General features: G+C 39.3%; 1 long non-coding RNA gene across 1 annotated transcript; it reads right to left on the bottom strand.

Moving 5' to 3' along the window:
* Nucleotides 1-5656: 5656 nt before the first annotated feature.
* LOC121598024 lies at nt 5657-9880 on the bottom strand. Its single transcript, XR_006005507.1, has 3 exons — nt 9809-9880; nt 9676-9729; nt 5657-5779 (listed from the first exon to the last, which is right to left on the bottom strand). It is a non-coding gene; the product is annotated as an uncharacterized LOC121598024 (long non-coding RNA).
* Between the last annotated feature and the right edge of the window lie 2059 nt (nt 9881-11939).

Genomic DNA, 11939 nt, shown 5'->3' with positions numbered 1-11939 from the left:
AGATACTCAATGGAAATGCTGTGTACATTTTTGTACAGTATCTCATTGCGACGGTACCTCAAAAATGTTATTGCGCGATCGAATCAGGAATCGCGCATCGGATCGATGGAAGAAGAGAGTACGCACGAGGGGGGAGAAGAGGAAGCATAGAGAAAAACGCAGCTCATTCACTCATACATTCTTACAGCAGCAGGCAATTCGCGAGAACATGAAATCGGGAGAGTATATTTGAACGCTCGCAAATGAGCGCAGGCAGGAGCGGTATAGAAGATAAAGCAAGACAGCCGAGTTCAAGCTAGGACCAAAATGTCTCATTGGGGAGTCAGTCTTATGGTTAATCGCAACGAGATCGGTTGAGCGTAAGAATTGAATAAAAATACGATAATACGAACCAAATAAATATTTAAAATGTGTGACGATCACGACATGTACAATCAAAAAATCTTAATCATGTTTTGTTTTCTAATTTTCTGGTACTTTCTCTCAAATGCTTGTTTGAAAAGTTATTTACTTACATTACTGTAGATCTTCTTCTATTTGGAATAGCATCCTTCGCAAAAATGCCAACCCATAAAGGCTTGCGAGACTTAATTCATTACCACGCAGCCGGATAGTCAATCCTTCGTAGCTACGGGGAGATGGTCCATCCTAGGTTTGAATTCATTTGAATATTGCATCTTGCACTTGAATATTTTCAAGTGTTTGTTCATTGTGCGTATTAGATATTAATTACCGTGATGAGTTATAAAAGTGTAAATAAATAACCATAGTCACATAACATAACAGTGTAGTATGATCAATTTTTGGATACTTCGCTGTAGGTCCATGTTTAACTGACAAGCGGACTGATTAAACCCGGCATTTGACCATGGCAGGCGATCATGTAAACCCGGTAGTGGTTTCCCTTGCTGGAAACGCTGAAATTTAAAAGCCTTGCCGCCTGAATGTAGGGGACATAACTAAACTCCCTGAATGAGTTGGAAGGCGAACTTTTAGGAAGGGTAACGGCCTATCTTGGCAATCTGAACAAATCTGACTTGCCATGATCGGAATTGGTTTTATTTTTACTCAAAATAAGAATTTGATTTTGTCCTAATTAAATTTGATTTTTATTAGTAACAATTTATACACTCCTGAGGCCGACCAAGACCGCAAAGCGCTTGTAGCGCCAGATAAGTAAGTAACATTTTATTAATTCAATTGGTGAGAGGTGTTTGTCGATGTGTGCCTATGCTGCTGTTTTACTGTGTTGCGAAAGAGGGTTTCAACTATTGTTACTAAAGAATGGATGTTTTCGTCGCTGAGCTTGTAAGTTGCCATGTGTTCTCTGTTTGTCTACTTAGGTGCAGTAATGCTTGAATTAGCTGATGTTACGCGTTTCGGGTGTTTTCAATAAGTGTTTTACAATTGTTTTTGTATATGAACGGTGTGGCCTCAACTCTTCCGGTTGTGTTGTTATGGTACGATCTGATTTGTTGAGTGTGTTATAATGAATGTGTTACAATAGTTTTGTTTGACTTTCCAGTAACCCAAGTGCCACAAATCTACTAAACGACCACTAAACGCCTTCTAAACGACTCAAGCTCTCTACCTAAACGGAATATAGAAAGACTTCGTTTAGCAGACGGCAAACGACTCATGCATTCTAAAAATAGCGAAAAAGCTGATGGCGCTATCTGTTGGTGGGATACCCCAACCAGTTGAGCCTTCATCGCTTGGAGGAGAGCTTTCTCATTTCCTCTGTACTGTTGTATGGTTTCGCATTGAAGTTATGCATCGCTAGAACTAGAACGGCGATACGATTGTTTAAATACTAAACTCCAACGGAATCCACCAACACTGAAGCAAGTGAGATTTGAGTAATGGTCGTTGGTGTTGATACCCACGTATCTGACCACACGACCATTCATATAGATTTTGCTCAGAAAGTTAAGATGAAACTTGTCGAAACACATTGCAAGAAAAGGATAGCAATATAATGATGAGTTGTAATACGCCATCTATTGATCAAACCAATGAAGCTGTGGAGCTTTCTTTTTTTTTCTATGGATATTCAATTTTCCAGTCGTTTAAGCTTAATCTGTGGCGCTTGGGAAGTGTGTTACAATAGCTGATAGTATGGTTTATAACAAGTTCTATATTGAAGATAACCGTAGTAGTATCGACACAAATCTTGTCTCTTTGCTGAGTTCCTGCTTTCCAGCGCTTGACAACGGAAAACAAGTCGACACTACCTTTACTGACTTTCATGCCGGATTCGAGCTATCATCAAGCTATCTCATCAACAGGAGGTTAAATTAAACGCCCCGTTTTCGACACCTTTCACCAGCGCTTCGGGAGCATTTTCCCATTCACACCAAGGGATCATTCGTGGAGCACTGGTTTTTCTAACATTTATAAACGACATCATCTACGCGCTTCCGAACTGCCATACATTACTTCATGCTGACGATCCCAAGATGTTTACGCCTGTTTCGGATACTAATGACTGCTTGAGACTTAAAAATTGTCTGTATAGCTTCCCTTCTTGGTGCAAACTATATCGTTTGGGTGTCAACATCAACAAATTCGCAGTGATTACGTTCTCGAGAAAAAGATTTCCAATACTGTACTATACTGAAGAATACTATACTGTACTGAACTTTAAAATTGCCGACATTTCAGTTCCAATAACTAACTCGGTGCGTGAATTTAGGTGTGCAATTAGACGGCTGTTTAAAGATTACTACGAGCTCTGTATTTGCAAAGCGAACCGCTTATTAGGTTTAATTTGACTTGTTGGTGAAGATTTCAAAGACCCATTTCAGCCTTTAATATATGTATTGTGATATCGTGCATACAATCCTTAGGTGTTTTATGGACTCCTACACAGCAGTACATTATAGATTGTGCGCAATGTTATATCGTTTGCCTTGGTCTCGCGATTATACTTACCCATCATCTTACCGCACCAGGTGCATCCTTTTCGGACTGGAGTCTCTCCAACACAGACGAATGACGGCACAGTGTGTATTTCTACGTAACCTACTTTGTGGTTTTATTGACACCCCTGTTCATTCCTGAACATGTTAACATGTTTGGGTCAAATGACCCGATTACAACAATGATTAATGCTTATACTTCTACAAATTGCACTGTATATTCTAATGTTAGTGTAAACAAACTTAAAATACTATATCGAAGCGCATATTATTGTAAACATGTTTGTTTTGTCTTTGGTTAAACCTTTCGCCCATTCAGTATAATATAAGTTATGTATGTTAAAACAACGACGAAAAGCAAACCATCAACCGAGAGAAATGTAACGCGACGAACTTTGAGCAAAAAGAATAACGACCAAGCTTCGATGTTAGTTCTTTTATTCCTGAGACGCAACTGTACAAGTTCACAATTTTGAATCGCTTATATACTACCATACGCCAGTACTGTCAAACCCAAAAAACAAAACGTTGCTTATTCATAACAGTGTAGGCCTATAGTGGCTCAATAACTTTTATTGAAGAAACTAATAAATACATAAATAAATTAATAAACTAAACAAAACATCAAACAATTAGGCGTCCTCAAAAAGTCCGATCGCGTCGATGATGGCCTGCAGAATTATGGGGCCGTCTTTTTTTCTTTTTGGTCTCATTGCTTGAGTTGCCACCTCAAACAATGGGCCAAAATCGTACGCCCCCATATCCTCCTCCCTAGGTACAGGCCTAGGCGTTGAGGAAGCCAAAGGGTTGCCCAATCCGACAGCTTCCTCTGCTGGTCGGTACGAAACCTGCAAAACAAGAGCACATTATCGTATCACCTTTGAAACTCATTCTCTGTTTCATTAACATACCTGGTCATCTCTCTGCAGCATGGCATCAGTGCTGCTGCTTCTTAAGAAAGCCATGGCCTCGTACGCGAACCATTTTGGCCTGTACCTAGGATCTGAAATTAACATTAATAAATAAAGTCCGATTTATGATGCCTTACTTCATGCATTTACAGCGCGTCAAGCAACTTATTACTTACTTTCGCCATTGCGGCTAGCAGCGGTTACGCGCATCTGAACCTGCCGATAGCGGAACCTGAGCTGCTGCCACATCTTTTTGCACTCCGGCACCGATCTCCGTAGCCCCGCAGCTATTGCTCCCCATGCCCTGGCAGTAAGGGTTTTATTGCCATAGTACATATGACTTGTCTGCCAGAGCAAGGGGTGTTTTTCAATGCAGCGAAAAAGCTGTAACTTTAGGCTACGGGTTAAGGCCTTACAAAAAAAAACAAAAGACAAATCATGAATTAGTTTAACGATAACTCAAAATTTTAGCACTACATCGGCAAGCATTGGCTTGGTAAGGGTCCATTTAGTTGAAGAAAAGAGACTACCAACTAACTGTAATACATGGTTTTTCAGGGGTTCTCATAGTAGTGGGACACTTCCTTGACTCTTTCTTATGAAAAGTGAGCTTCATATGATGGAAATTGGACTCTATGGCACCCTATTTGGACAAAATCCTTGGAAAATGCTATTAAATTTGTCCAACAAAGGTGCTAGAACTCCCAATCCCCATTACATTAAGTTAATTTCAAGTAGGAAAGAGTCAATAAAGTGTCCAACAGCTACGAGAACTCTTGGAAATGGAATTCTTTAAATGATAAGTGGATAAATGTTGGATGGGTAATAGTCCTATCCTAACAACGAATCCGGATAAAGATATCCGAACGAATCAGACTTGCTGCCATGGTCGGAGTTGGTTTTATTTATGCTCAAAAGATGATACACATGGCTTTCATGCATTTGATTGTAAAATGTGTTTTTGTCTGAATTAAAGCTATGTTGCGCTTCCAGTGTTTTTACGAACGATCTGGAAAGTTTCAACTGTTCTAGCCAAAGAGCGGGTGCGTTAGTCGGTCTTTTTCTATGCTATATTTTAAGCGATATGAGATGCTATCCGTTCTCTACTTAGCTGCAGTAATGATTCAATTAGCTTATGTTACGCGTTTCGGGAGTTTTCAATAAGTGTTTTACATTTGTTTGTAGATGAACGGTTTGGCCTGAACGCTTAGTGTATTATAATGAATGTGTTGCAGTAGTGTGTTGTGTTACTTCCGAAATGTGTTAATGTTGTGGCCAGCAATTAGGCTAATAAAATGTTATTTTAGGTAAGAGCAATGCGAATAGATTTGTAATTCGGAGAGCCGTGCAGGGCTTGGCAGATCGTCCGATCGTTTTCTCTTGATCTTGGGCTTGGTTGCGAGCGGACATGTGTAGCGATGTCCTATTTTAATTGTTAATGTATAGAGGTTTTAATTCTGATCATTGTGTTCGCGTCATAATTACCATCCGAACACAACAGTTACGATATGGCTCTAGCGGATAGTGAGGTTTACATACCAGCTCACGCGAGTTTTATGCTATGCTACAACAGTATTTTTCCTTACCTTCACTCGATATCAGCAAAAGCCACCAATACGGCAAGAATTGCCGTCTTTATCGTTGTCGAATAGCTGCCAGCTCACGCATCCATCCTGATTTGGCGATACTAGTATCGGAGCTGGTGCCACGCTCCCTAGCCTGTGAGCTATTCAGCCCCATGCTCTGGCATTTACACTCTGCCATGCTCTGGCTTTTGTTGTAAAGCTCATGACTCGTCTGCCAGAGCATGAGCTGTTCCGATACTGGTGTTCCGAGCCATTTCTGCTATTTTAACCCATGCTCTGGGAGTTACATTTTATTGGATGATTTCAATGTGGCTTGTAAGCCAGAGCATGAGTCTGATACAACCAGTGAGATATTTTTTGGCTACATGATGTCATTTGAAAAAAACAAAAATGCAAACAATTAATTAATTTATACTGTTTACACAACTGATTCATATTGCGCCTTCCAGGACTGTAGGCTAGACGTTTTTGAGTGAGGACTAGGCTTGGACAATTAGGTTCGCTTTCATAGACGTGAAGATGATAGTTCTTTCATTATAAATAAACTGAACGTGAATCGTAGTTGTTCAATTCATTTGATTGAATGAAAATAGGATATACTGTTTCATTTCGGAATAAGAAAGTAATTATTTACCATTAACATTGTTTGGCAGTCCAAGACATTCTTTATTTTAACGGGTAGGACACTCTGTTTGTGAACGTACTGGTCAACGGCTCACGATCATATTTGTGGGGCTCGTGATGCTCTGACAATTTTGTCTCGAGGCGGCAGCGATGATGAAGCGTTCGTTGTCATCGGGTTGCGGCTAGTGTTGGGAATTGTGCTCGAGCGCACACTTCGCACATTGCGTACGTCGAGTGCGTAGTGTTGGGTAAAGAACAACTGTGTGCACTCCATACCACACCCCACCGCTCAAAATGCGCATTATGCGGAAAGTGCTGATCGAAGTGTGCTATGCTATTGACGGAGTGTGTGCAGTTTACGCAATGCTAGCAATGTGCTAACACTTTCGCATCTGTGGACGTATTGCTAAAGCAACTAACAAAATCATCATGCGTTCTCGTTCTACTCAACATACTACCCATCTTGAGAGACCGAGAAAGCATGTTGATTTTGTTAGTTGGGTACTATGCGAATGTGCTAACATCCCAACTAACAAAACCTACAAACTCTCTCTCTCTCGTTCTACCCAGCGGACCATTAAACCTGAGAGAGCAAAAAAGCGTGTTGGTTTTGTAAATTGGAATTTTTGCAATATGCTCACATTCAGCGCTTAATTGTGCTACTTTACCCAACACTAGTTTCGACCACGATGGTGATGGCGATGCGGCGGCGATGATGCCGATGTGGATTGTAGCTGTCCATGGTGCCGTGATTTAACTCTTCGCTGACGGTTATGTCTCAGAGGCGTATGCGACTAGTACCGTTACTATATAGGAACGATGCTACTGCCCAATTTTTGAGCTATTTGAACTCAGACTTTCACTGACTGCTTTTTTGTTTTTGTGTTGATGGGATACGTGCCAAAGCATCAGCAGCTTCAAAATAAAAGAAACCGCGTTTTTTTATACTGATGGATAATAATTTCTTACTTTTATATTTTAACTATTTACATGATTATGTATTTATACGAATAGGGCAAATTTGCCGTACGCATATACAGATCTTCTTCTTTTTGGCACAAAACCTCTACCGGTCAAGGCCTGCCTGTACCCACTAGTGAAGTGGGCTTGGCTTTCAGTGATTTTTTGTTACCGTAGCTGGATAGTCAGTCCCACGTATGGGGGCACGGTCTATTCGGGGCTTGAACCCACGACGGGCATGTCGTTAAGTCGTTCGAGTTGACGACTGTACCGCCAGACCGGCCCACGCATATACAGATAATTTAATTTGTCTATTCACTCGTCGGGGTCACCACTTATAATGTTTGATCACGTTACCACTCTACACTTTATTACTTACGGCAATTTCACTACGACGCTGAGCGAGCCGAGCCCGAGCTAAGGCCCATGCCAGTGCCCGTCATTGCGAATGCGGTTCATATTGCGATTATTTGGTTGATGTTGATAGTTTAACCATCACAGGGTTTCCCACGATTTATTGGTTGGTTCCCATAATTTTCTGGTAGCTTCCCATAAGTTTTTGGTGTGTTCTCACAACTTTTTGGGCATTTCTCAGAATTTTTTGGTTCAATTGCATTGATAACCATTCGGAAGATACCAATAAATTATGGAAACGAAACAAAAATCTATGGGATACGATGAATAAATAAATAAAAATTATGGGAACCCCTGTATACAACATACAATATACATAGCCTACATAATTACATTGACAGATAAAATTGGATGCGACGATCGGACGGAATAAAAAATAAATAAAAATCTCTGATGTTTTCTGTAAAATATCAATAAAATTTGACAGGCCTTCCGATAAAATTGCATCTGATGGAGCACTGCCACGGGCATAAGGACCGCATGCCCTTAGTGCCCCAATTCTTCCTCCGGTTGCTAACGCGGTTGGCAACCATGGTCTAACCCGATTAGAGGAAGGTGGAAGGTTGAGGTGCACAGGGTCAGATGGAGATGGAGTTAGAATTCGTCTAACGCGAATCTAGAGGTCAGAATTGGTCCAAAGTCATAACGGTCACTGCAGAAGGAACAGGTATTATCATAAATACTCTATTCAGTAAATTAACCATTATTTTCATGTTCCAATCCTGATGCAAAAACCGATCGAATTAGTTTCAGGAGATCGTAGAAAAATTATGCAATGTCTACCATCAAACGTCTATATCAACGTCTGGGGAACTGTAGCAATAGCAATCAAATAGGAAATGCAATTTTTGAGGAAAATCAAAGAGGATATTTTTCTATTGCTCATCCTGAAAAACGCACCCGTTTTCCAAACGACACAAACCGTCCACCGATTCCTTCCTTCAAATCGATTGACAAGTGTCATGTCGCCAACAAAGAAAAATGTGTAATTCTTGTACAATGCTTCTTCCTCAGAACACTACAGGAACAGACACGTCTAACGTAAGGCCCACGAAAGCTTTCAATCCGGTCCGCCAAGAACTTGGACGTTTATTTGAATGAAGCTAAAATAGATTGTAAGTTGAAAGACAAGAAAAAAGGATGCGCTAATTTTGATCCACTTTAATAGAAGGAAGAAACATTTAGTCTAAGTAGTTCGATAAACGAAGAGTGGAGTAAATATAACTCAAAGGCGCTTCTTTGGTAAGGTAGCACCAAAGATGGCATGTAGCATGAGTTTTAATAGTTGATTAGTGACGGCACGCTAATCGAATTCCTCAGATTTTCACCCATTTGAGGACTTTTGGACATTTTTGGATAGTTAGCAAATCATGTACTGTACATATGCTCAGCAATCCCCACTTTTGACAACCAAATTCACGCGAAGAAATAGTGTTGAGTAGTGATACTTTATTAAAAAGTAATCTATTTTTTATATAAGCTTTTGTTTGTAAAAAAATATGATATATTATAATTAACTCATGGAACGAGACGAAAATAAGAAACTAAAAAAAAACTTATCAAAACGTCATTGGATAATCCGCGCAAAGTTAAATGCGGATTATCGAGCGTGAACTGTATCGAAATATCACATTCTTCACTTCATTGATGGTGGTACTTTTTAGCTACGCTGCATTTACAAAAAAATCAGGCCGACTCATCAAATTCACAAATATTTTAGCCAACACACCATCACAAATATATTTAGGGTAATTTATTTGGATTCAACGGGTATTATATTTGAATGAATCTATGCTGCAATTACCACATAAAGCTATTTTTTTATATTTAAAAAAACGGTTTTAAGTATATGGTGCTAAATTTTTTTTGAGGTATATTATTTGTTTAAATATCATATTTTTACCATTGTTTGAAAACGTGTTTCTCTAGGCATTCTAAAGTTTTTGGATCGATTTGATTCTCCAATAAAAAGTTATTATAAAATATTGATCAAAAAATACACGGGTAGGTGGTTAGAGAAATGAAGGTTGATAAATTTATAAAATTTAATATAATTCAATTAACTAATAAAATTAATTTGATTTATTTTATAAAGGAATTTAGGTTGGAAGGAAGGTTGATAAATTTATAAAATTTAATATAATTCAATTAACTAATAAAATTAATTTGATTTATTTTATAAAGGAATTAATATTGCAATTAACTTTAAGAAGGGTGTAGGCATTTATAATAAACTTATTTTCAGTCACATGGACTTACCTATCGCTCAAGGACTTCAAGTCTATCGATAAGGAGAAAGCTCATCTCAATCATCTGTAATAAAAATAACATAATTAGTGCCTTGTTTGATACATCAATGACACGATTTGCAATTCCATGGAACTTAAATTACCTGTAGTTAAACGGGAACACACGCACAAAAAAACAATTACTACACACGAAGCACACCGCAGTCCGAACAGAAATGGCTCACTCCACGTGCGTACAGCCGGGCAAGGAAGTACAGGTATGTGCAAGACTATTATATGATAACAGGTGTTGGAATCAAGGCTATTATAGTCGATCAGGTGGTGGGATCAAGGCTATTATAGAAAGACAGGTGATGGAGTACATTGCATATTGATAAACCGCCGCTTGTCGTGCGTCGCTATGTCAACACTCCCATACATTTAAAAAAAATCGTGTAAAATTAAAAAAATAAAGTTTTGTGCCAAACTTAGCCAAACGAAACAAAAAAACAACTTTGTTAATTGATCATAATTACGACTTATTTTGAAATTATTATTTATTAATTATTTAAATTATTGTTATATGATTAATATCGAAATTTATTGTACAATATATTACGCTATATAATATTAAAAGTTAGTTAAAATAAAAGTAAACGTCATTTTATTGATATCGTATTAAAACTTGAGAAATATGGGACGTTATCAAAAATTCCACTACATATTCTTCTGTAATAGCCTTGGGTGGTGTCAAAAGGCGATCTATTTGCATCCTGATTTCGCAAGTTTTTTATTCAAATATGTACGAAATTTTGTACAATCTTGTAAAATGGTGTGAGCAAAACGTTAAACTTTCCTACGCATAGCTCAACAATCTCACTAATGGAAACACTTGCAGCGAAGTGATTCTATGGGCTGTACTTTTGATGAGCTTTACTTCGTATTTTCGCTACGCTCACTTACAATCATTCGTTGTCACCGTTCGCTCCGTTGCTCATGCTGGCTCAACCGGGCGTTCAACGGCCCCCATCGTTTCATTCAACCAAAAGAAAGGAGGAAAGAAAGAAAGAATAGGTGAGCAGAATGTGGGCCAAGATTTGCCAACAATCCTTCACATACCCGCCCGCCCAAGGGTGGTGCTTTCTCCTATCCAAGCAAGCTCTACGGCTGGCCAGGAGTGGGCTGTCGACTCTTTAAGTGGCACCTTTGAGATTCATAGAAGTGTAAACAACGGTCGTTAATAACAATTGTTCTCATCATGTCGTAGAACGTTTGCTGCTGCTGCTGCTGCTGCTCCATGTGTCCTTCTCTTATGGGGTGGAAAGTATGCTCAAGAGTGAAGCCAAGAAGCCGGCTGCTTCCTGCTCGATGGTGCGCATAAATGAATGCTTTTTTATGATGATGAGCCTCGTAAAAGCGGCACACCCATTTGCCTTTCGTTTGCACGGATTCCGCCCATTCAATTCCTTCTCCTGTGCTCCTCAAGAGAGAGAGAGAGAATGGACTTTTTTTTTTGTTATTGTGCGAAAACTTTTCCCCGTCGTCCAGCAGGAACGGCCCCCACTGGCCGCTCGGTAGCACGTCCATCAGAAACAATTATGTGCCAGCAGCGCAAGCAGCACACTTTTATTAATATTTTCATTTCAATTTTATGCAAATAATATTTATACCTCGCTGCTGCTGCTCCCTCCCAAGCAAGTGGTGTCAGTTTGATTCAACTACAGATCGAGCGCACAGCATCTCCGGACTTTTCGAGTCTTTTAAATGGTCAACGCCATCCTTCGGCTACCGGGAATAACCGTCGCCCTTTGGGTGGAAGTTTAGCAAAAAACAACAACAGCCCCACTGGCATTACACTTATCAAACATTATCATTCCGTTAAACGCCCTAATAGGCACTTAATTTTTTGGTTTTTTGTCCTCCCTTCAGGTTTGGCGTTCAAATCGTCCCGGCTAAATGTAGCGCACGGCCACCAAACGGGGAAGATAAAATGATGCCTGCACACTGTTGGGGATACCTTCGTCAAGCTGTCCTTATTTTTTGTTTTGGTCATAGATTCACCATCTCCCAAAAACTAGATGGAAAGAATAAATAACACTCACAGCGGCATGCACATTTACATTTGGGTGAAAATGAAAAGTTTTCTGCCTATCGTGATTATTGCCTTAGCTTTTACTGTAAACGCAAGTGAGGAAGAAGAAAGGGATGAGAAACGTTGGATGTGTTTCACATTTTTTTGTTTATTAAGTTTCAAGTGATTAAGAAGAATGATATTTATTTTAGTTTTTCCTTTTT

The sequence above is a fragment of the Anopheles merus genome, chromosome 3R (genome assembly GCF_017562075.2).
Source record: "Anopheles merus strain MAF chromosome 3R, AmerM5.1, whole genome shotgun sequence".
Lineage (NCBI taxonomy): Eukaryota > Metazoa > Arthropoda > Insecta > Diptera > Culicidae > Anopheles > Anopheles merus.
Note: the sequence above shows the minus strand (reverse complement) of the source record. Positions and strands in the feature narration are given on the sequence as shown.